The sequence below is a fragment of the Danio rerio genome, chromosome 1, assembly GCF_052040795.2.
Source record: "Danio rerio strain M-AB ecotype USA chromosome 1, GRCz13ab, whole genome shotgun sequence".
Lineage (NCBI taxonomy): Eukaryota > Metazoa > Chordata > Actinopteri > Cypriniformes > Danionidae > Danio > Danio rerio.
In genome coordinates this window covers 9613792-9640780 of record NC_141021.1, presented here as the reverse complement: position 1 = coordinate 9640780, position 26989 = coordinate 9613792, and the positions used below count along the sequence as shown (strand labels likewise).

At 40.3% G+C, this 26989-nt stretch overlaps 1 protein-coding gene and 1 long non-coding RNA gene across 5 annotated transcripts in view; one reads left to right on the top strand and one right to left on the bottom strand.

Moving 5' to 3' along the window:
• cacna1hb (calcium voltage-gated channel subunit alpha1 Hb) overlaps positions 1–26989 on the top strand; it is a 184317-nt gene that overhangs the window by 36076 nt on the left and 121252 nt on the right. The window lies entirely within an intron of this gene.
• LOC141384614 (uncharacterized) lies at positions 22171–26925 on the bottom strand. Its single transcript, XR_015476195.1, has 3 exons — positions 24143–26925; positions 22999–23378; positions 22171–22766 (listed from the first exon to the last, which is right to left on the bottom strand). It is a non-coding gene; the product is annotated as an uncharacterized LOC141384614 (long non-coding RNA).

Here is a 26989-nt window from a genome sequence, read left to right as displayed (position 1 = left end):
TCATTTCATTCATTTTCTTGTCGGTTTAGTCCCTTTATTATTCCTGGGTCACCACAGCGGAATGAACTGCCAACTCATCCAGCACGTTTTTACGCAGTGGATGCCCTTACAGCCACAACCCATCTCTGGGAAACAACCATAGAAATATGAAATATATGAAATATAAATATATGAAATAAAACTACCTTTTTAACTTTTATTTAATGTTTACAATGCAAATCCAGTTAGATCCAATTATTTGGTAATTAAAGCGATCTCTCTTATAACAGATCAAACGATAGAAAATAAATAGAAATAAAAAAAAAATCTAAATTAACATTTTCATATTTGTTAATAATGGTACTGAAACTGATTTAAAAACTGAATCAATTTAAGTTTACACATATTTACACAAGTAAATAAATAGACCTTAAGATGGGCTAAAAATCGGATTTCTACCCCCAAAATAACAATGCCAGTGACTCGCGACCCCCAATATCCTCTGAGGTGGTTATAAATACAGAAACCTTGTATGCAATGACGCAGACACACCAATTAAATTTGTGTCAGTGCTTTAAATGTGCCAGAAATTATAACCTGATGTTATAAAATCAAAATGCATCTGACGCTATTGCTGCCTTTAATATAATGTAATTACCCCAGGGGGCGCAATCCAATAGAACTAGTAACTATAAGCTACTATAGTAACTATATAGTATATAGTAACTATAAACGACTATTTTTATTTTCAGTATAGTTATGGATAAAATATGTTAATTCTTATGGTTTAATAAAAATAAATAGATTTTTGGAAATCACCATGCGACCCCCCTTCATTGCCCCGCGACCCCTCGGGGGGTCCCGACCCCCACTTTGAGAACCACTGGTTTAGAAGATACTAATAAGAAATTAATAGAGACTTTTCCAAGTCTTTTTTAAATGTAGGAGGAACCTCAATTTAAACGCCCTAAGAAGCAAGTGAAACGTTAATAACATTATTTATTCATTCCTTTGGCTTAGTCCATTTATTCACTAGGGGCCGCCACTGTGGAATGAACCCCCAACTTATCCAGCATATGTTTTATGCAGCGGATGCCCTTCCAGCTGCAACCCAGTACCAGAAAACACCCATACACACTAATTCACACACATACACTATATGGCCCATTTAATGTTTTTGCCAACTGACCCAGCTGGGACTCGAACCAGCGATCTTCTTGCTGTGAGGCGACAATGCTAACCACTGGGCCACAGTGTCGCCTTAACATTATTTCTGTTATAAATAATCTTATTCGGATTTTTTTTCCTGTCAGTGTTTGTGTTTTTGGCACATCATCTACACTGCATTGTTCATAATGAATAAATACTCAATTATATAATTGAACACCATGTACTCCCTGTAATTGTTGTGCAACACTCGTAATTAAGCATTGACATTAATAGTGCTACTGTAATTAATTCGGATAATATGAGTTAACGGCTTTTAATCCTTCGTTGGAACTCTTCCTTTAAAGGCTCGCTCTCAGTGCTGCATACCAACTAAACAAATGTTGTAAACAGTTGCTGGTGGTATTATAAATATTATTGCACCATTAGAACAACTATTATATAATATTATTTTTAATATAGCCATTAGGCTTGGCAGACACCTCAGTTGTTAAAAGTAAGATGTTTTTCTGATGCTGATGTAAAGTAATACAATCACCGCGAGCGACATTCATCATTCTGTCTGTCCAATATCTACCAACTAAAGTTCCTGTCACTCTCCTGCATTAATATGTCCTTAGGGATATTCAGTTTTGAAAATGTTCTGGGCTTTGGGTTTTTTATATGGTTTTTCTTTTTAGCCCTATTTGGACAGAAAATGCTTCTAATTAAAACAAATCTCCATATCTCCATGAATAAACATGAGTTGGTAGAGCTTGTAATCTGAATTGTACAAGATCTTTTTTTTTAAATGAAGACATTTTAAATTAAGACAAATAAAGACATTAATTTAATATGTTTTTTATTAAATTGTGATGAATGTTAAATTATACGTATTAGTCTCTAACATTAAATTATTATGTTTTCTTAAATTAAATTGTGATGAATATTAAATAATATGTAATAGACCTGTTATTTGATTACATAAATTTTATCAAAATTTTTGATGGCATTTTAAAAATGTAAAAATTAAAAGAAATTAACTCATGGAACCTCTTATTTACATTAAAATATTGTGTTTATTTTTATATACAGAGTATACTATCATAATTATGTCTTCGAATGTATATATATATATATATATATATATATATATATATATATATATATATATATATATATATATATATATATATATATTCATTCGAAGACATAATTAGGATAGTTTTAGTAATTTTTTAACATTTTTTTTGTTTTGTCATGATGAAAGTACATAATATTTAATAGGTATTTTGCAAAATACTAGTATTCAGCTTTAAGTGTAGTTTAAAGTCTCATGGTGCATTCACCCCAGACTCGGATGAAGCGTCAAGTATCAGTGATTTATGTTTAGTCACTGCAAAGATGTAAATAGATATCCTGCGGCGTGATTTGCATGAATAAGGCAGCACAAATGATGCAATTTGCATAAATGAAGTGGTGTGAAATTAGCGTTTTGCGCATTTGATGCACTTAACCAACAAAAATGATTCGCTCAAGTTGGAAAATCTGAACTTCAGTGGACATTTGTGCCAGGTTAACTAATCCAGAGCTTGCTCTTATATGGGCATGTTTATGACGTAGCACCTGCTGTTGGTGTCCTAAAGGGAAACCCTACTGCTGACACCAGACAATAGCTCATCAAACTGGGCTCAGCTCAGTCAGAAGCACCACTGAACGTTTCCATCATCTAGGTTTAGTTTCTGGAGGAGTTGATAAACTCACAGTGCTGGGTGCACTTCTGAAATGATCTAGTGGACTTAGACACGGCTCCAAACAAATCTACTGTGTTTTTCAGCCTTTTCAAAGCACATAACACAACCATTCTCTCAATAAAATCCACGTTAGCCATTTAGCAAAAAGCTAGAGTTATCGGGCTGACAGAAGCCCCGCCCATGATGTGAATCTGCATCTATTGTAAAGTGAATTCGACATGCGAATGAAGCGAATTTGACCATAAAGTAAATTTATTTTATTTTATTTATATAATTTTCATGTATTTAATTTAATTTTATTTTACAGCCAAAACTAAAAGAAAAGTTACTTTTGCCAGAGGAAAAATATAATAGTAAATACTGTGGATAAAAAGTCCTTTCTCCATTAAACAGTACTTAATTTTAACGGAATTTAAATTTCTAATAGCTTTGTATATAATTGTACATACATTTTTTATAAATACTACATAACACAACCTGTCGCTGCCATGATAATGGCCTATTTTCATGTTTTTATTCAGTCATCGTCATCTTAATAGCTCCCAATTGCTCTATTCCAAAGTACTATTGCAAAAGTATCCGTTAATCCATAAAATAAAATTCTAGCGCTACACTAATGTAATTTCCCATATTTTTATGCACAAGATACCACTTTCATCATGCAAATATCGCAAAGTGCAACAATACAATGCATTTCAGTGACCAAAAAAAGATTTACAAAATGACTTTCTAGTAGGTCTCTTGTTAAAGATGTGAAATTGGGTGGCAATTAAATCACCACACGACAAAAAACAGCAGGCAATTTTAGCTGTGGCTAATTTGGCCAACTAACATTACTCTGTAAATGGTGAAAATAACTTAAGTCCTCTTAAAAGACATTTCCAACTCTGAATAGGATTTTTGTAGCGTTTATTTGCACATTCAGCCAGCAGTTGAACTCTTTCAGGTCACAGTACGTGCAGACATGTGAAGAGCAATGTCATCTGCACATCCTTGAGCAGTGTCATTTACTCTGTCCTCACTAATGTTACCCACAGATCCCATCTAAGCCCACAGTACACCGTTAAGGGAAATTAGCCGAAGCACTCCTGCATTTTAATGTCGAAATGAAGTACTGATGGATTGGCGAGAAACGCTGTCAGAACAGTCTGTAACAGTTTGGTAGAGAGTCAAACTTTTGAGCTCGAGCTTTGATTTATAAAGCACTCATAAAAGTGACAAAGACAGATTATAAAAGATGAATTGTGAAACCCTCTTTGTCTTTGTCTTAGTAGTTTCTTGTGGACAGTCCTTTAGTTTATCTGCATTGGAAAATAATTCATTGGATTTACACATTTTTTAAGGTACTGTAAGTGGTTGCAAACAATTTACATGGTCTGAATTTAAACAAATTAAATATCGCTCTACTGACTTTGTTTATTAAAATACAGCCCATATAAATAGTTTGCAACCACTTACTGTACCTCAATTAAATTTGTAAATCTAATAAATCTATCACAATTGTGGGAAAGGAGAGAGGATTCAAATACAGACAAAAATAAGTTTATTAATTATAAAACAAAACAAAAAGCAACAAAAACAGCCTCAAGGAGGAAAGCATTTTTAAAGGACAAAAACAAACCTGGACTAGGCTTAAGGGAAAAGGCAAGGCTGGACAAGATGAAATACGATGACAAACTAGCGCAGGACAGCAGACATGAGGAGAATATAAGAAGAACACAATAACAAACAAACAAACAGATGAACATAATAAACTAATAATGGGTTAACAAGGAGGGTGGAACTAGACAATAGACAGGAGAGCACATTACACAAAAGCCCCTTTCACATATACAGGCAATTTTCCGTAAAGCGATCATATGTAAACAGACCATTTTTGAAAATACCGTAAATTTGTTCCGGAAAGCGAAGTTGTAACATTACCGGTAATTTGCCAGAATGCTGCTTTGTGTGAACACAGAAGGAAGATTTCCTAAAAGAGCGAGTTAATGTTTATAGGGCACTGACGTGAGACGTCTACTCCAGCCAATCAGAACATTCAGATGCATTCACATCAATGCTGTTTATAAAAATAAAACCTTTGAAGATTTTTCCAGGCGAGGCAGTGGTGCAGTAGGTAGTGCTGTCGGGTCACAGCAAGAAGGTCGCTGGGTTGCTGGTTTGAACCTTGGCTCAGTTGGCATTTCTGTGTGGAGTTTGCATGTTCTCCCTGTCTTCATGTGGGTTTCCTCGAGGTGCTCCGGTTTCCCCCACAGTCCAAAGACATGCGGTACAGGTGAATTGGGTAGGCTAAATTGTCCGTAGTGTATGAGTGTGTGTAAATGTTTTCCAGAGATGGGTTGCGGCTGGAAGGGCATCTGCTGCGTAAACACTTGCTGGATAAGTTGGTGGTTCATTCCGTTGTGGCAACCCCGGATTAATAAAGGGACTAAGCCGACAAGAACATGAATGAATGAATATTTTTCCAGACACATTTAGCTGCTAGATGTTAGTCAGATAATGTTTTCTATTTTTCTTCTAAATACCAACTGTGTAAAAAAATAGCGATTTAATGCTTATGATTAGCCGCTGTTTATTTACCTTCAAGCTCTGTTTCAGCTGCTTGATGCGCGTGCACATGAAGGAGTGCTCCGGTGAGCACCAGCACACACACATATATTATGAACATCTCGACATGTGAAAGTGTTCCTCCATATGTTTTCATTGAAGTTGTTCACAATGCTTATCCATCCACAGAATTTGTAATGTAGTCAAATGTGTAAACATTTAGCTGCGGTTGGCGCTTCTGCCTTTGGATGTCTCTAGACAAAAGTAGCTACATGGACGCCAAAGCTTTAAATAAAAGTGAAAACATCAACAAAAGCCCGACTCCTTCTATTTTACAAATACAAGCACAGCCGTTTAGAGCTGGTTTCTGGTTATTTAATTATTTTATTTTCGTCTTAGTCCCTTTATTCATCGTGGGTCACCACAGCGGAATGAACTGCCAACTTACCCAGCATTATTTAGCGCATATCCAATTAACCTATAATCCATGTCTTTGGACTGTGGGGAAAACTGGAGCACCTGGAGGAAACCCACGCCAACACGGGGAGAACTTGCAAATTCCACACAGAAATGCCAACTGGCCCAGCCAAGGCTCGAACCAGCGACCTTCTCGCTGTGAGGTGATTGTGCTACCGATTGCACCACAGTGAAAATACCAGTGAATTCGGACATCATTAACCAGAGACAGGGGCCATAATTCAGGATCACACCGTACTTGGCAAAATCATGACAGCAAAATACGGCAAACTACTGTTATCTGTGATGTTTTTTGTTTTCTCATTATCGTTTCACAAGCAAATGTTACTAAAAGCATAGCACTGTTGTTGCCTATTACAATGTATGTGGTGATTCAACAAAAAATATTTTGATTTATGCTAAGCTAAGCTAAAAGTGCTTCAGCCAGACCTTTGAGATCATCTGAATGGATTGGAAAACGGTAAAAGTCCATTGTTTAACTCCCGAGGAGTTATAAAATTTGTATATTTCCAAAAGAAAGTGGAGTGCTCCTTTAAATTTGATATATATATATATATATATATATATATATATATATATATATATATATATATATATATATATTATATTATATTATATTATATTATATTATATTACGGTTGAGAATTGCATTATGGGATGTTGATCTTTGCTCTGTCGACTTTTGATGTTGAACATTCAACTTCATACAGTTTAACAAAGTGACTTACATTGACATGTTAGTAGATGGAAATAATTTAATGTATAAGAAATTGTTTAAAGAGAAATATGTCTGTAAAATAACAGAAAATGCACTGGCAGTTTATTACAAGGTTTTTGTAGCTTGATATATAACACTAACCCAGGCAAGATATCACTTCAAACTATTAAAAATGCTAATAAAAGTAACTTTTTTTAACTTTTTAAGGTTAAAAGTTAATGGAAGAAAGATAAAGGTTCCATAATGCAATATAAAAGCATAAATGAACGGGGGGAAACAACAAATAAAAACATAAATCACAAAATATGGAAACTACTAGTTTATGGATGTTTTTTACAGTGTAGAAAAATTGTAAGTTGTTACTCATCAATTGCTCAGCCGAGGCTTACTTGTGCTGTTTGCGTCCAGATTCAGAAATGGCATGTCAAAATCATCAATGCCAACACAGTATTGAGCTTTTGTTTTTCTCATACACACAATTTTGATGCTTCTCTCATTTGTTTTGGAGTTGGCAGACATGCCGCTGAAAAAACAGCAGCATATGAGTTTGGAACAACATCAGCGGGAATAAACTACGACAGAATTTTCATTTTTGGCTGAAAAAAATCTCAGAAGTCCCACATGAGAGTTTCAGAGGAGATCCAAACAATATTTCGCTGGTCTCAGATTTGCCAGAATACCAAAGTGCGCAATTAACTCAAGATAAATGAACCCGGATCAATTATTTCCTGCTCTTTTATTTTACCGTATGCACACGAGACAATGTTGATCCTTAAACGAAGCACAGCTGAGAGCTTCATCATGAAGATTCGATCAGGTGATTTGGTGCAAAAGCGTGTGTGCGTCTGTGTTTGTGCGCATGTGTGCACATTGTTGTCAGCATGTCTCTCTGCTTCAGTCTCCTGCTTTAATAAACCTCCCGGAGTTCCTATCTAATTGTGAGTGTGTGTGGATGACAGAAAGAGCAGCTTGTCTCTAATACTGTGTGACATTTACTCACACAATTTAATTAACTCTCCAATATCAGCCAGATTTCGCTCGCTTTTCATCTCGCACACACACTTTGGTGTGCACATACGAAATATGTTAATTTGAACTGAGACTTGTTTGCACTGTGGAACTTTTAAACGCCTTTAAAATGCCTCCTCCTCTGTGTTTTGGGTCCAAAAACACTTTGAGTCACATGATCAGGAGCCTCCATCCAGTGTTATGCAATTTAGCTTTTTTATTTATTTGTCTAGACTCTAGCACATGAACAGTGGTTGTCTGGGTAATACAAATCTATCTATCTATCTATCTATCTGTCTGTCTGTCTGTCTGTCTGTCTGTCTGTCTGTCTGTCTGTCTGTCTGTCTGTCTGTCTGTCTGTCTGTCTTTCTCTCTGTCTGTCTGTCTGTCTATCTAGTTAGTTCTTGCCCAATTCAGAATCTGATGACTGTTTTTCCATCCATGTCTATCCATCCATCTATCCGTCTATCTGTCCATCCATTACCATCCATTCATCCATCCATCCATCCATCCATCCATATATCCATCCATCCATATAGTTAGTTCTTCTACAATTCAGAATCTGATGGCTGTTTTTCCATCCATGTCCATTCATCCGTCTATCTGTCCATCCATGACCATCCATCCATCCATCCATCTATATATCTAGTTAGTTCTTCCACAACTCAATATCTGATGACTGTCTATCCATCCATGTCCATCCATATCCATCAATATACATCTTTCCATCCATCCATCCATCTAGTTAGTTCTTCTACATTTCAGAATCTGATGACCTTTTTTTGATCCATGTCCATCCATCCGTCCATCCGTCTATCTGTCCATCCATGACCATCCATGACCATCCATCCATCCATCCATCCATCCATCCATCCATCCATCCATCCATCCATCCATCCATCTATATATCTAGTTAGTTCTTCCATAATTTAATATCTGATGACTGTCTATCCATTCGGGTCCATCCATATCCATCAATATCCATCCATCCATCCATCCATCCATCCATCCATCCATCCATCCATCCATTCATCCATCCATCCATCCATCATCCGTCCATCCATCCATCATTCTTTCAAATAAATGTACATCTTTTAATAAATCAGTTTAATGAACAATTCAATGACTCATAATGAAAGTCACTTGTTATTTCTGGAATGATTCAGTACTTTTTTTTTTTTTTTTTAACCAAACTTATGAATAGATTGATTTTTTTAAACAGACCACCTCTTGCTTGCCATATATGTACTGTCAAGCCTAAAATTATACCCCTGGTAAATTTTGACTGAAGCTTTTTATGAAATGTAAATGAAAGCTGCACATTATCTTATTGATGCCCTTATTGATACAGTATGTATTATATACATATCTTTTGGGAGAAGCCTGTGTCATTTCTAGTTAAAAAATTGCTGGTTGAATAATAGTAACTTTGAGTCAAAAATGTTCCAGTAAAAATAATATAAATAATTTTATTTATTTTTATTTATTTATTGTTTGTTTGTTTGTAAAAATATTAACATGTTAAAATGTTAAAGCTGGATATCCAACAGTCATTTCTGCAGTTTTCAATGTGACAAAAAAGTTCCTTCTGAAATCATTCTCTTATGCAGATTTGGTACAGACACAACGCATTATCTGTCGCTAAACATCTGAAAAAGAAAAACAAGGGAAAATGATTGACAGCTTAACATGTTAGTCACGTGACACCGCTTATCTGAATGAACAGTTCTTGGTCAGATTGAAAAACAGTATGTTCCAGACTTAATAATGATGGTCCAAGCATTAGCTTCTAGGACGAACAGCCTCTCTAATGGCCTAATGAGAGTGAGAGGGCAGACCGTCTTGTCGACTAAGTACAGAAGAGAGTAACAGCATTTCATGTGAGCTGCTGCTGTGCAAGAGTAATTCATACCGCAAAAAAAGCAAAAAAAAATTAAATAAAATCAACAACACAGAACGTTCGAGGTTACTAAAGTAACCCTTCGTTCCCCGAGGAGGGGAACGGAAGCACTATAAGTGGATTTGATTGTAAAATCCACGCATTGGGAGGTTCGGTTCAGAAGCTACTCGTCTGAAAGAGTATTGAACGGGCCAATTAAGAATGAATTGGCAGCGCAAGCCTGCGCAGGTGAGCGGCATAAGCAATCAACTGAGTATATAAGCTCACCTGGCGCCAGCAGACGCTATCCTTTTTAAGCTGAAGAGACTTTCAACAGCTAAGGGACAGTCATTATGGCGACGGAGTATAGTGCTTCCGTTCCCCTCCTCGGGGAACGAAGGGTTACTTTAGTAACCTCGAACGTTCCCCTTCGGGGGGAACTTCAGCACTATAAGTGGATTTGATTGTAAAATCCACGCATTGGGAGCCCATTGAAAGCGCCATAATGACTGCACCTTACCAACACCCCCGATGAGGAGATAGTCAAGCAAGCGTGACGCACCCACATCATGGGGGGCGCGGTCCTCCAACGTGTCCCTGGCCCTAATTTATCCTACTTCAACAGAAGTTTTACGGATTTATATATATTTTTTGGGAAGTCGTGAGCATCTAGATAATTCTAGGAAAATACGACAGTACGTTGGGAAGCGTGCAATCCCGATAGGGAGGACGCTGCGGAGGCCATCCGTTACCCAAGGGGGGATAGATGGCAGAATTTACATATGGACTAGCCCTAAAAAGGGGGAGTACGCATAGCAAAAGAGTGGTTAGCGGGGAGGGAAGACACGGGTCCGCCCAGGGGGGGGGACTTAACCGTGGCTGAATAAGCATATGGGATCGCCTAGTGGGGACCACGCATAGCAGGCACCTTTACCCAAAACGCGGGCTGACCAGCGGGCAGACCTACAACGTAGTGGGCCAGCAAGTGACTCCTCCGCTGAGTCAGTGCTGGGGGCCACGGAGGAATCTGCAGGGCTCACCTGACGGGGAACTTTACTGACAGATAAAAAGGCGCACGTATCTCCGTGTTAGGGAAAATGGCGCAGCAAGCGTGTTTCAACACCCTACCGAATTGTTTCCTCAATCACCAAGGGTTACCTAATACCCTTGAGGAAACCGGCTCCACTCGCAGATTGTAAAACCTTGCAAATGTGTTGGGTGTCACCCAGCCCGCAGCTCTACAGATGTCTGTTAGAGGGGCGCCGCGTGCGCGCGCTCGAGAGGATGCGAAGCTCCGAGTGGAGTGCGCACGCGCTCTCGGGGGACGCGGCTCATCTCGGCTCTGATAGTGAAAGAAAGGCATCCACAATCTAGTGGGAACTTATTTCGGTACGGCACTTCCCTGCTGCCGACCGCTATAACAGACGAAGAGCTGCTCAGATGATCTAAACTCTGAGTGCGGTCCGGATAATACGCAAAACGCGAACTGGACAATAAAGAAGGGCTGTGTCTGCCTCCTCCGAGGGCAGCGCTTGCAGGCTCACTACCTCGTATTAAAACGGAGTGGTAGGAACCTTGGGCACATATCGCGGGCGGGGTCTCAGGACGTGAGAGAAGCCAGCCCAATTACAGGCACGAGTCACTGACCGAAAAATGCCTCCGGGTCCCCGACCCTCTAATCGATATCAACGCGACCAGCAGAGCTGTCTTCAGGGACAGAAATATACTGAGTCGAGGATCGAAGGGATCTGACGCGGCTTGTGTAGCGAGGGCGAGATCCTAAGAGGGCATGAGAGGGGGCGGGGTGGATTAATTCGCTTAACGCCCCTGAGGAACCGGATGATGAGGTTATGCGTTCCCACGGTGCTGCCAGCCACCGCGTTATGAGAGCGGAGATGGCAGCCACGTAACCTTGAGTGTGGAGGGCGACAGCCTGCTCTCCAACTTCTCTCGGCGTAAAGAAAGCACAACGCTGATCTGGCAAATTACGGGGGTCTTCTCAGCGAGAGACACACCATTCAGTGAATAGACTTCACGTCAGGGCATAGGCGCGCTCGGGGAGGGGGCTCTAGCCCGAGTGACGGTATTAGCCACCGCAGTCGGAGGTTACCTAAGTCTTCCTCGCGTCTAAAAATCTCTAAAGATCGGCGAGGGTGCCAGGTGGTGCCCTGTCCCTGAGAGAGTAGGTGCTCTCTCGAAGGGACTGCCAGGGGAGGGCTATCGCGAGGGAGAGCTCTGACATCCAGGTCCGGTTGAGCCAGAGGGGCGCAACCAGCAACCTGTTCCTCGTCCTCCCTGACCATGCACAGTAACTGCGCGAGCAGGCTCACTGGGGGAAACGCGTATTGCGCGTGCCCCGAGGCCAGCTGTAAGCCAGTGCATCCGTGCCGAGAGCACTCGGTCAGGGAAAGAACAACTGGCAATGAGCGATCTCGGGGGAAGCAACAGATCGATCTGGGCTTCCCCGAATCGCGCCCATATCAGCTGAACAGACTCGGGGTGGAGTCTCCATTCTCCAGGACGCAAGGCTGCCGTGAGAGCGCATCGGCTGCACGGTTGAGCTTGCCTGAATATGAATGGCGTGCAGCGATTTCAGCCGCGGATGACTCCAGAGGAGCAGACGGCGGGCGAGCTGAGACATGCGGCGAGAGCGCATACCCCCTATACGGCTGATATACGCCACCGCCGCCGTACTGTCCGTCCTGACCAGCACGTGTTGCCGCTCCAACACCGGAAAAAAACGGTGGAGAGCGAGGAACACTGCCAACAGCTCCAGGCGATATGCCAATGCAACTGGGTACCTTTCCACAGGTCCGCAGCCGCATGCCCGCAACGCACAGCCCCCCAGCCCGTGTTGGAAGCGTCTGCTGAAACGACAACAAGACTGGACGCCTGTTCTAGAGACACCCAGGCCTGTAGGAATGAGGGGTCGCTCCAAGGGCTGAGGGCGCGGTGACACAGCGCAGTAACAGAGACTCGGTGTACGCGCGCGTGCCATGCGCGTCTGGGGACTCGATCGTGAAGCCAGTGCTGAAGTGGTCTCATATAGAATAATCCGAGCGGCATGAAGCGGCTGCGGATGCCATATGCCCCAGGAGCCTCTGAAATAGTTTCAGTGGGACCACTATTTTACTGTCGAGCTCTCAGACAGTACAGCATCAGCTGAGCGCGCTCTCCGGAGAGGCGCGCTGCCATGGTGACCGAGTCCAGTTCCAGCTCGAGAGAAGAGATCCTCTGCACGGGGGCGAGTTTGCTCTTTTCTCGGTTGACCTGAAACCCCCACAGGTGGAAGTGCCAGAGCACTTTGTCTCTGTGCATAATCAACTCTGTGCATAATCAAAAGAGAGGGCAAATTCAGCCAGTCGTAAAGAAATTGAGTATGCAGATGCCCGCGAGCCGAAGGGGCGCTGAGGCACCCTCCGCGGGCTTGGTGAGGACCCGCGGAGACAGAGAGAGCCCGAAGGGGAGGGCTTTGTATTGCCAAGCTCGACCTTCAAACGCAAACCGCAGAAACTGTCGGTGGCGAGGAAGAGTGGAGACATGGAAATACGCGTCCATCAGGTCTAATGCTGCAGACCAACCCAGAGGACGAACGCACCGGAGGATGCGCTTCTGCGTGAGCATTCTGAACGGCAGCTTGTGCAGGCAGCGGTTCAAAATGCGCAGATCTAGGATTGGCCGTGACCCACCGCTCTTTTTGGGCACGATGAAGCGTGGGCTGTAAAACCCGCTCTCCATCTCGGCTGGAGGGAGCGGCTCGATTGCATCCTTCGCCAGGAGGACAGCAATCTCCTCTCGCAAGACAGGGGCGGACAGGGGGCTGACCCTGGTGAATACACACCCGTGACTTGGGGGGCCGTTTCGCGAACTGAATCGCATAGCCGAGTCTGATTGTGCGTATGAGCCACCGCGAAGAGCTGGCCCGCGCTAACCAGGCAGGCAGAGCTCTCGCTAATGGACTCATCGCTACAATCGCTGACGTACCAGCAGTGGGGCAGCGCGGAGTGGGTGTGCTGATCCGGGAAGCTCGCGGGTCCCACGGAAAAGCTGGAGGTGAGATATTTGCTCTCACTCCAAACCCGAGCTCCGGAGGGGAGGCTCGAGGGGTGGGAGAAAGGACCGTCCTCCCAGCGCTCGTGAGCCACTGGCGAAACGCACCGAATCTGCAAGCTAGAAAGCATAGCGTCCCAGACTGGCAGATTTCGGGCTGTCACATCTGGGGAAGTGAAAAGTGCCCTTTCATAATGTTTTCATGGCAGTAAAAAGTGCCGTTGGAAATGGGGCTCCGCCCTCCAGCGGGGAAAGAGCAAGTTCCCTCTTCTCCAGATGGCCTGTCCCAGGGGCGCTTCGCGGTCCGTTGCCGGACTTAGCGGCGTTCTGGGCAGGGGGGCTGCCTGCTTCCGAGGTGCCCGACGCGCTCGCTTCGCCGGAGGCGTGTGCGGGGGCGGAGCAGATCTCGTAGGCGGGCGCCTTCGGCGAGGAGCAGGTATGAATGGCACGGCGGGCGGAGCGGGCTACGGACCGCCGATAAGACATCACCCACCAACTGCTCTCTCACCGCCTTGAATTCCTGGGTGAATTCACAGACAGTGTCGCCGAACCTGGCTGGGGATATGGGGAAGTCAAGAAAGCGGACTTTGTCGACTTTGCGCATATCAGCCAGGGGTGGCGCTCCTGGACCACTAATGTGGACATCGTCCTCCCCAACGCACACGCAGCGGACTCAGTAGTCCGAAGAGCTAAGTCGGCGGCGGTGCGAAGCTCGTAAGCCTGGGTTGGACCCACCCTCGTGCAGCTCGGCCAGCGCCTGCGCTTGGTAGCGCTGGTAGGTGGCTATCGCATGCAAGGCGGAAGCAGCCTGGCCCGCAGCTATGTAAGCTCTAGCTCCGAGGGAGGTAGATAACTTACAGGCTTTGGATGGGAGACGAGGCGAACCCGCCAAGAAGAGGCGCCGCGCGGATTTACCGCCATCGCGCACTCAACCTGAGGAATCGCCACATACCCCCTGGCTGTTTCACCGTCAAGAGTGGTTAGGGTGGAGGAACACGCAGCACGAGCAGAAAAAAGTGCTTTACAAGACCGCGTGAGCCTACTGTGCACCTCCGGGAAGAAGGGAACGCCCCTCTAGTCGGTCCGGCCGCGGAGCTGGGGGATAAACCATCTCCAACCCACGGCCGAAGCAGCCCGGGAAAGCACGGCTAACATGTCCGTTTCAGGATCCGTAGTGACAGCGCTCACCAGCCCGAAGGGGGCGAGCGGGTCTGGATCATTGGACAATAAAAGCCCACCCTCCGATGCCGCGGTGGACATCTGGTCTCCGGTGTCATCGGGCGTAAGGGCTACCATCTGTTAGACGGATCGCTTCCCCCGCCCGAAGCTTGGATGGAGCGCTTAGAGGAGCGGGAGGTCCGCGGGCCCGTGGGCGACGAATTATCTCTCGCTGAAACCCTCAGATCTGCCCGAGTGCCCGCTGCAGAGCAGGGGACAACTGGGGTGGTTCGCCCTTTTGCAAAGGCTAACCGCGATCTTGCGCAACAGTCATGGCATCGCAATGACGACATGAACTGCCCGCGAGCAGCGCATTAACATGCTGGACCCCCAGACATGTAACACAGTGCCCGCGCCCATCATCCGAGGACAGGAAACCACCGCATCCAGAAACGCACAGTCGGAGCGCCGTCCTGATAAGGACGTGCTGCACGACTGTGTTGCTCTTTCTGTGAAGTTTGCAACTTTATACGCACCGCTCTGGAGGACCGGACCCAAAGAACGCCAGGCAAGGGAGAAACCCAGCTCGACCGTCTGCCACTGCGTGTACACACTCTGGACCGGGAGAATGCTCTCGTTCGCTCAGAATCGCTGGTCACAGCAGGAGGAACCCTCATCGACTCGATCAGAAAGTCTCTGAAGCGAAAAGGATAGCGTCTGCTGGCGCCAGGTGAGCTTATATACTCAGTTGATTGCTTATGCCGCTCACCTGCGCAGGCTTGCGCTGCCAATTCATTCTTAATTGGCCCGTTCAATACTCTTTCAGACGAGTAGCTTCTGAACCGAACCTCCCAATGCGTGGATTTTACAATCAAATCCACTTATAGTGCTGAAGTTCCCCCCGAAGGGGAACTGCTGGTTCTGACTGAGTACTGGCTCACTTTGAACACTGGCTTCTTTAGGCCAGTGTATTGATTTCTTGGTTCTTCACTGTATGTGCAGAGATGCTACTCTAAAGAATACAACTTTTTTAACAGTAAGGTGTAGATATTTACTTAAATTTGATATAAAGTGTGTATTTTATTTTATTTTTAAATATATTTAGCTGTTTTTAGCATTAAAAATAAACGATAACACAATACACAGAATGTCAGACACAATATAGTACAATATGGTCAAGAAAGCATAAGAAATTTTGATTAAATAAAATACAGTATATAATTTATAAAGAAGCATGTACATTGTAAATAAAATCCTGGATGACTGAAATTTTTAAGCTGAATCAAAATAACCTGAAGAGTCCATTGAACTTATATTGTTAAACTGACTTAAAACGGCTTGCATAACTTATAAAATTAAGTTAGTTTAACAAGTTACAATGAACTAAAAACATATGCTGTCATGACTAATTGTTTATATAATTTTTTTTACACTTAACGTACGCCAAACCAATCAAGTCCACAAAAAGATACAAGTCAGCATTACTAATAAAAAGCCTTATTGAATTTCAGATTTTGACAAATATCTTTTGTCTGTTTGCTAATCCATATCTCAATTCTTCTATGGGCTTATTTGAGTATTTTAGTGTTGTTATTATTATGCTATGATTTATTTGTATATTAAAAATTGTATAAATTTTTAGCTTATTTTCTTCTGGTGTGTTATTGTGCAACCTTTCAAATCTTTCGTTTTATTTAAAGTGCCTTGATTTTGCTGTTGTCAAAGTTCCTAATTTTGTTTTGGAGGTCTACTGGAATAGGTTTACTCTACATCCATCCAAGGTCAAAAAACTATTTTGCTTTCTCATAATAGACCAAAACTTTGAAGCTCAAAATCTCTAAATCATTCAGAACGCAGATAGAACCTTATAATTCCAAGGTGGTGATATGTTTGAGAATTAACAATATTAGCCTACTCATATTAACCTTTATTTTACATCTAAAGAATCTTGAGAAAGAATCGGGATCTTGATTTTACGCAAAAAACAAAATTGTGATTCACATTTAAGCCAGAATCGTGCAGCCCTACAGCCATACATAATACATAATTCGCGATCTCCAGAAATGTATATAGGGCTACGTTTTCAGAATAAGCCTATGTTGCATAAAACAGGAAGTACATTTTAGTATTTCAAATAAAAAATTGCAAGGGCCAAACTATTTTTTTCTTAATGACATGACGAATTGTTCACCACAAAACTAGCAATGTGGGCTAACAAAGTTAAACAGTGTTAGTTTTGATATAATTTGTACTTTAATAGTTCATTCATTCATTTTTGTTTCGGCTTAGTCACTTTATTATTCTGGGTTTGCCACAGTGGAATGAACCGCCAACTTATCCAGCACGTTTTTTACGCCGTGGATGCCCTTCCAGCCACAAACCATCATTAGGAAAGCACTTTAATAGTAGTTTTTACTAACAACATCGCCAAATTCTTGTTCTCTGGCAATGAAATTGTACTATACTTTCCTCCTCCATGACCTCATGACAGCAAAATACTCTCTTCCACTTCTCTCTCTCTCTCCCTCTCTCATGCAGTCTGTCTGAATTATTTACGCACTGTTATTGAGAGGATTTTTACTTACAGTAGAACAAATCTGAAGAAACCAGAACACATGCACATGCTTAGACATCCGGCGCTGATCTGCATGAATATGAACACAAACACACAAATATCCGGCCCACGTCCTATTTTTAAACTATTATCGTTAAAGGAACAATGTAATTTGGAGTGTAAATGAACAATTCCTTCACAGATGTTTTCAGTTTCTCAGTCTCTCTCTCTTTACTTTCTCTCTTTAGTTTTTACTCTCAAATGCGCCTTTGATATGATTATGAAATGTTGTGTATGTGTGTGGGTGTGTTTTGTGTCTAATGGGTGCACGTATGACAGATGCGATCACTATCTGCTTGCCCAATCCCATCCATCAGCCCCCCTGTAGCCTGACCCATGAGCGCCAGAGCTAGTTTGAGGGGCGTTTTTTTGTCCTGCTGTCCTCTAATGAAGGATGCATATGTGTGTGCGTGACATCCGAAACATTCAGGTCTGCAATGCAGCATGATGTACGGGAGTGTGTGTGCGATACGTTGCATTATACCGTGCTTTACTGGGTTTGCATCAACAAAACACTGAAGTCTGGTTAAATCCCCCTCTATGAATCGTGACTTGCTGCAGCAATGCCGTAGTAAGCACTTTTATAAACTATTGTAAGCCACACACACATTTGAAGCGGCTTCACTGCGTCAGTTTGAGTTAGCTCTTTATTTAGAGAACTTAGATACGTTTGACAACCTCTACCGAATATTAAAAGCATGGGAGAATGTCGTCTTGACTCTGTGGTGTCATATTCTGTTTGCATAAAGAGTCACATCTGGCAAGAATTTGTGTAGGCATGGGCATGTTGTTGTTAATATAATAGATCTGCATTTGCTGAATGAAATTGTAGGGAATCACAAGGACGGTGGGATAGTTTTAGGTGGGTTTAGGTTGTAGATTTTTCCTTCTGTGAAATGAAATGCAGAATCAGTGGCGCTGTCAGGACACCCTGCACACATCTTGTGTCCTGTCAGCTGTGGAAAAGAGCCAACACACAATGCAACACTGTTTTAGCTGTGGATATACAGTACTGTAGGTGGCTATAAATGAGTAGATATGTACAGTATGCACTGAACACAAGAACACTTATGTTTTAGTATAAAAATTGTGACTAAATTATATAATAAATTGTAACTAATATATATATATACATATATATATATATATATATATATATATATATATATATATATATATATATATATATATATATATATATATAAATTTATAGTCAGATTCTGAAGTTAAACGTCCTATTCATTTTCTCCATAGAGGAACTGATTTTGAATTAATTTAAATAATTATAAGATCAATAAAATGTGGTAAAATATGTTTTTAATTTCATTCTTATGCATTAAAACATGTCACTTATATTGTGATGCATGTATTTTATTAAATATGCAAACTTTTAATTATTATAATTAATAAAATATGAATTAAAATAATTAAATGAATTAAATTATTACCAAAAAGATCAATATTAAAAAATGTTACTAATTCATTCATTTATTTTTAACAAAAAAATACAATATTAATAATACAACAGGCTTAACAAATGTTATAGCAATATTACAGAGTAGTTTGAATGATGGTAATACTATTAAAAATTATCTGATTCATATTAAATGAAAACAAGAAAATGAATGAGAAAACTATTGAGAGATTAGAATGGCGAAATGGTTTAATTAGTGGTAGAAATATTTATTTATTAATTTTCCTTCAACTTAGTCCCTTATTTATCAGGGGCCGCCACAGCGTAATGAACTGCCATCTATTCTGCCTGCAACATATTGACTGAGAAAGTGGTAGTAATAATAATAATAATAAATGAATAAAATAAATAAATAAGTACAGTTTTCTCCATAGAGGAAATGATTTTGAGCACTGTAGATAATTATAAGATCAATAAGATGTTGTAAAATATGTTTTTAATTTCACTGTAATACTAATTCATTCATTCATTTTGACAAAAAAAGACTATATTAATAATACAACAGGCATACAAAAATGTTTTAACAATCTTAGAGAGTAGTTTGAATTATGGTAATACTATTACTAATTATGTAATACTGTTGATTTAATGAAAACTAAATCATTTTAAATGAAAACAAGAAAATTAATAAGAAATGAGAAAACAATGAGAAAGCTATTGAGGGATTAGAATGACGAACTGGTAGAATTCGTGGTACAAGTAGTAATATTCATTCATTCATTTATTCATTTTACTTCAGCTTAGTCCCTTATTATCATGGGCAGAATGAACTGCCAAGTATTCCAGCATATGTCTTACACCCTTCTAGCTGCAACACTGGACTAAGAAAGTGTTAGTAACAATAATAATATATGAATGAATGAATGAATGAATGAAAATAATAAATAAATAAATAAATAAATAAATAATAAAAGTTTAATTTTGAAGGAAAAAAATGATAAATTATTCATTCATTCATTATGGCTTAGTCCCTTTATTAATATGGGTTCATTACAGCAGAATGAACCGCCAACTTATCCAGCATATGTGTTACACAGCAGATACCCTTCCAATTGCAACCCAACACTGTGGAACACCGATACACTCTTGCATTCACACACATACACTACGGACAATTTAGCTTACCCTATTCACCTATAGCGGATGTCTTTGGACTGTGGGTGAAACCGGAGCACCTGAAGAACACTTAAGCCAACAATGGGGAGAACATGCAAACTCCACACAGAAACGTCATTTGACCCAGCGGGGGCTTGAACCAGCGACCTTGCTGTAAGGCGATTGCGCTACTCACTGTGCCACTGTGATGCCAATAATAAATGAATAAACAATTATTTTTTAGAAAAGATCCAACTTGATATTTAAAGTCAGTTCAATGTAATGGAAGTTAAAAAGACTTAAATTAACTATTTAATTCACAAGTTAAGGGAGCAAATTAGTTTTTACAGTTGCTACAAAGATATTAGTCTATAGAATGTTGCTGTTATATTAATTGATCAACGATTTTTAAGCTTATAAATAGTATAGCATTTGTTATTAGCTTTTAAATTATTGTATTCAGCATTAATATTTCTGGTGAAAAATAACATTAACCATAATTCTGCAAAGGAATATCAGTCAGAAAAATATGCATATTTACTGCACACATACACAGACATACAGTAAGCATCTATGGATAAAACACAGAGACCATTTCTAAAGTTATTTAGCATTTGTGTGCAGAAAAAATAAAATGAAATGTAAATGTTCACCTACAATGCAGATGTAGAGAACAAAGTCTTTTAATAATAAATCCACAATGAAAACCCAGGAGATTGCAGGATAAAATGCAAGACAACCCCATACTATAAACAATAGCAGACAGGGAGAACTGAACCAAGAGGAGAGTATAAATTATACAGAGTAAAAGTGGGAACTAAACAGGAACAGCTAAACAGAAAGATGATCTAATAAAACTAGACCTGAATAAAAAAATAAAACTGAACTTAAGCAAAACAAAACACACATGAACCTGTCATTTTTAGTATTGCAATTAGAATTAGAATTCTGTTCATTTATTTTTGTTTAAACACAATCTAGAAACATACCTATTAAAATATCTGCTACACATCATACAAAATACATTCCTTATCCTCCAAAGAATACATTTAAAGGAGAATTAGCTCTCCTGAATTATTAGCCCCCCTGTATATTTTGCCCTAATTTCTGTTAACGGAAATAAAAAAATTCAACACATTTCAAAACATAATAGTTTTAATAATTTATTTCTAATGATTGATTTATTTTATCTTTGCCATGATGACAGTAAATAATATTTGATTAGGTATTTTTTCAAGTTACTAGTATTCAGCTTAAAGTGACGTTTAAAGCCTTACCAATAGTGTAAAATGCAGAGGATCGGATATGAGTTAAAGTCACTTTTAAAAGATGATGTAAGCAGATCATCAAAAAAATCGAATTAAAATTTAAAATGTTTTAACAATCTTAGAGAGTAGTTTGAATTATGGTAATACTGTTACTAATTATGTAATACTGTTGATTAAATGAAAACTAAATCATTTTAAATGAAAACAAGAAAATTAATAAGAAATGAGAAAACAATGAGAAAGCTATTGAGGGATTAGAATGACGAACTGGTAGAATTCGTGGTACAAGTAGTAATATTCATTCATTCATTCATTCATTTTCCTTCAGCTTAGTCCCTTGATATCACGGGCAGAATGAACTGCCAAGTATTCCAGCATATGTCTTACACCCTTCTAGCTGCAACACTGGACTGAGAAAGTATTAGTAACAATAATAATACATGAATGAATGAATGAATGAATGAAAATAATAAATAAATAAATAAATAAATAATAAAAGTTTAATTTTGAAGGGAAAAATTTACTTACATTTTTTAACTTTTTTTACTTTTAAAAGATGATGTAAGCAGATCATCAAAAAAATCGAATAGTCACAAAATCAGAATTGACCATCAAGATCTGCAGTGTAAATGCAGCCTTAGTTCGTATCTTCAGCAGTACTTTAAAGTCATATCTTAGTCAAAGTGATTTAGTTACTAAGTATACATTGTGTTATTATCACTACAGTATTATGGACTGAAAGATTCGCCGTAAATGCTGCTCTCCGGTTGTAAACATGTAAATACCATAATCAAACGTTGTATTGGATTTTCGGTGCATTTTGTGACAGGATAGTCTATCCACACATGGCTTTCTGATGCTACCTGCTTGAGTGCGTTTAAGTTAGTGAGAAATGCAGAGGTTTTTTTTTTCTCCCATACAGCGTGTGGTATCAAACATTCCAATACAGCAACACTCTTCCAGCAGTTCCTCGCATCCTGAAAGTTGTAAACTGCAGTTGAAGTCGACAAATAATAATTTGGCAAATAAATTGTTTACTGATGTCCATAACAGTCACTGTCTGTCTATGCTGCGTGTGATTATTTTGCCTTAGTGAAAATCAGCACGTGCTCGAGCTGAAAACTCTCATTTTTATGCAAACCCACCCCCTTTCCCTCCCCAAACTTACACCTAAACAGAGCCATACTCACCCTCTTTCCTGACTCTTTTTTCACGTCTGGAGGAATGAAACAGGAACAAAAACGTGTGTAGGATCCAAGTGCAGTTTTAATGTGAAATTAGTGCAGTGACAGAGACAAAAATCCAAAAATCAAAGTGACAAAGTATCAAAATAAACAAACAAACAAGGAACTCAAACAGATTAAACTAGAACTATTACTAGAACTACAACTAGACTGGCTGAATGACAGCTGTGATTGCAAATCAGTAGAGCTGCACGATTCTGGCTAAAATGAGAATCATGATTTTTTTGCTCAAAATAAAGATCACGATTTTCTCATGATTCTGTAGAAAATAAATGTATGGTAAAAACAAACCTATGGCACAACCTCGATAATAATATTATGTGTAGGTCTACTGGCTTCTATAAATAATTCTATTCTACTTATGATAATTCTGATGTTGAATTATTATGTTTGAGATACATGCTTCCAATCTGTCATATTAGACAATTTTATTCTCTGGTAAAACCAGACGTTTGCCATTATCAGATTATAATTAACAATATATAGGCTAGAGTACTTATACTGACATTGTAAACATTTATTTTCATGCACAACTGTGGGTTCGCTATGAAAGAAAAAACATATTAAATGCTTGTCGCAATCATAACTCTAAAATGCGATATGATTATTTAAATGACCTGCACACTTTTGGTTTCATTCTGACTGCTAAGTGCTTGTTTATACTTCGCGCGCGGCTCCCAACCAATCACTCTGTGGCACAAACTGAATATTATTTACAACTGTATTACCTGTTACTCGCAACATATGCAGGTTCTGTTCACTAAAGTAGACGCGCGCGTCTATCATTAAGGAGAGTGAGCGTGTCCTCTCTGTGATAACAGCTCACGGTCAGCCGCACACGTCACGTGTGATTTCCCGATCGCGAAAACATCATTATATGAAGACAAAAATGACATTTTTAGGTGAATTATACCTTATAAATACAGTATGTGACTCATTCAACATCATTTGGAGGTGTCAATAGCCCCTTTCACACATACAGACCTTTCCGGAAAATTTCCGGCAATTTTCCGGAAAGGTTGTATGTGTGAACAGGTCCTTTTTGAAAATACCGGTAAATTCGTTCTGGCTATTTTCCGGAAAGAGAAGTTGTAACATTACCGGCAATTTGCCGGAATGCTGCGCTGTGTGAATGCAGAAGGAAGATTCCCGTAATAAGCGCGTGCACGTCTAGAACGTGCTGACGTGAGACGTCTGCTTTAGCCAATCACAACAGTCAGACGCATTTACGTCCGCGCGGTTTGTGAGGATAAAAGCCTTTGAATATTTTTCCAGACACATTTAGCTGCTAGAATTTAGTCAGATCACGTTTATATGTTCATCTTAATGCCAACTGTGTAAATAATCATCGATGAGATGCTTATGACAAGCCGTTGTTTGTTTACCTTCAAGCTTTGCGTGCGCCTATGAGCGCCGCACACGCAGATATTAAGAACATCTCGACATGCGAAAGTGATCCTGCGAAAGTTGTTCACAATATTGATCATCCACAGAGTTTGTAATTTAGTCAAATGTTTACAAATACAAGCGCAGCCGTTTAAAGCTCATTTGTGGTGAATGATGTCAGAATTTACCGGTATTTTGGAATGGATGTGTGAATGCTCTTTTCCGGAAAATTTCCGTAACGTCCTCGCCTGTGTAAACAGCGCTTTTTTGAATATACCGGTAAAGTCGTTCCGGAAATTTTCCAGAAATTTACCGGTATCACTGTGTGAAAGGGGCTAATGTCACTGAGCAACGTGTGTGAAACAGTGAAAAGACACGTGCAGCCGCCTTTTCTTCTCTCTTGAACTTGAAAATATGATTGGCAGAATCGTAGAAATGCTGGATTAAGATCTTCGAGGGGGTCTAATCGAGATCGGAATCTTTTAACGATTAATTGTGCAGCTTTACAAATCAGTATATATGGAAGACCGGGTGTGTGCGCGAAGGAATGTATAGATATGTAGTTCTTAAGCCACTGTAGTTCGTCGAGAGTGCTGCTGAACTACAGTGGCATCTGGTGGACATAGACAGTCATGACACAAGAGGTGTGACAACACCCTGCTGAGACAGGTGAGGATTCATGGCCCTTTAAAAAGCCTTAAATTTGACATTGTAAAAACCTGCAGAAACCCTGAGGGCTACTCATTTTGACTTTAACTGTACACTTCAGATGTTTTTTTTTTCATACATTTACTCATTTTGTATTAAAAACATCATAAAATGGCTTGGCAAGCGCACTTTCTTTCCTGTGTTTATGTATTTCCCACTGAAACAGGAAGTTTTAGTTTACACCACAGCTGTGAACTTTGCTTTGCTACTTGCTAATGCTAGTCCGACGCCGACGAGACACTCTCATTCTGGAGAGCGCTTTATTGAACAAATATTTGTATATGCTCCAGAGAGCAAGATGAGTCAGTGATATTTTTGGTCCGCTTCCTCGGAAAAGAACTGTTGGGTGTCATTCCACTCCCTATGTTGCGAATCAATATATCTAAACATTGGGACACAGATGACTCCTGTTTTCCTGCAATGTGATTACTCTGTCTCATATTAAAACATCACTGGCATCGATCGTTTATCGTGCATCACCATAGTGCTGCCTAAAATGAGCTATGAAGCCAGGAGACATGGACAAAATTAAATACGTCAGTTCCATTTTGATTTCTGCTGCACATATTTTAAGTTTATCACTTCGTTTGGGGGTTGAACGTTTTTAGCAATATTAATATAGTGCTGGCTATTATATAAATGCAGTTTATTGGCTTTAAGATTGCATTGGACTGTGGAAGAGATTCAAGAGACAATGCAATTCTGTTTTTTGCACAGTATGTTGTGGCTATATATTGTTAAGTACTGCATGAAGACAAGACCAATCACATTTTAGTATGCAAATAGAGCAATAAACCGATTGCAATTCAATATGCAAATGTGAGGTTGACAGTAGAGTGCACTCGCTTTTTCAGCAGCACTAGTTAAGTATTTTTCCTCATTCCTGTTCCCATAGGGATTTTATAGTCTTTATGAAGGTATTAAAAGCAATGAGCCAAACAACCAACTATGAGAGTCAGGATGATACAAACATTTCAGTTGGGTTTTCATCCTAACATGAAGCAAGTCATTTCAAAGTTTGCAAAAAAAGAAAACAGAGTGTTAGCTGCATCTCCATCAAGCTGACTGTAGCTAACACTATAGAATACTAAAGACGTGTCACTTGTACAGTTTTGAATAGGGAAAAGTGTAACGGTCAATATGGCGAGTGAAGCCCCGCCTACTAGTACAGGAGCCAATCGTCGATCACTATAGACTGAGGATTCTCTGGGGGAGGGGCTCGGACCAGATGTGAGTTTCTGCAGATTTTGTGTGATTTTAAAATATTTGGAAATTATACTCATGAGACGTTGATGTTGTTTAATTGTATTGGTGATTACTAATAGGAAATGTAATCCTTTTTTTTTTTTAAATCAAATAAATTTTTTTACATTATAGTTGTAATGATTAATTTCAACATAGGCTTCTTCTGAAAACGTAGCCCTATATAGATTTCTGGAGATCGCAAACTATGTAGCCAGAGGTACTTATGGCTGCATTTTGTCTGTAAAACGAACGCTATGGGGCAGTATGACACTGTTCCTTATAGCGCTTACGAGCTAACCTCTTACCTTCGTGTGAACGGCATTCCTGCTTTTACGTTTTTTTCCAGTGGCTCATCACGTACGTCAGAGGATTTGAGAAGCAGAGAGGAGTTGACTGTGACATCCGGGTTTGAGTCTGGTAACGAACGCTTTTAGAAAGCAGGTAAAACAAAAACAGAAGTCAAAAAGTAAAACAAACATGTAAATAACAGGGTGAGAATGTGGTAAAATCTGAAAACGTGGTTAAAATATGGCTTTTGTTTTTCTGGATTGCTTTTGAAAACACTAGGTTTGGTTAAGGGAAGTGGGTGGGCGCTGGTCAATCGGTGCTTTTGAAAACATCATTGGTTGGGTTTAGGGAAAGAGGTGGGTAGGGGATTGGTTGGTTGGTCAGTCAGTCGACAGCAGCTTTTGGTGGACTTACACGAGAAGAGCAGGCTAGAGGTCTGCCAGATTTCTGCGGCGCGGGTATAAATTTCCGAATAAATCGCTGGAGCGGTTGGTAACGGGTTTAATTTGGGACGGGAGCGGGCTGTCTAGCAATATCACTCCCGACTCCCGAGTGAGCACGCGTATGTATGTGTGTAAATGAAATAGCGCAATGCTGTGTTTAGCTTGTTTGGTGCTGTGTGTGTGTGTGTGTGTGTGTGTGCGCGTGAATGAGAGAGAGAGCTTTGCCTGTGTGTGTGCTTGGTGCTTATGTGTGTGTATGTGTGTGTGTGTGTGTGTGTGTGTATGTGTGTGTGTGTGTGTGTGTGTTTTAGAGTGCGCGCAAAAGAGAGACAGAGAGCTTTGCCTGTGTGTGTGCTTGGTGCTTATGTGTGTGTGTGTTTATACAGACAGCTTGTTATAGCCTGTCTGGACTGTATAGCTGGGTGATTTTCGGTTTTGTTCTCCCCCCAGCTCTTTAGCGGGCGCGGCGGGTAGAAAACGGGGCGGGTCGGGCAGCGGGACAACAAGT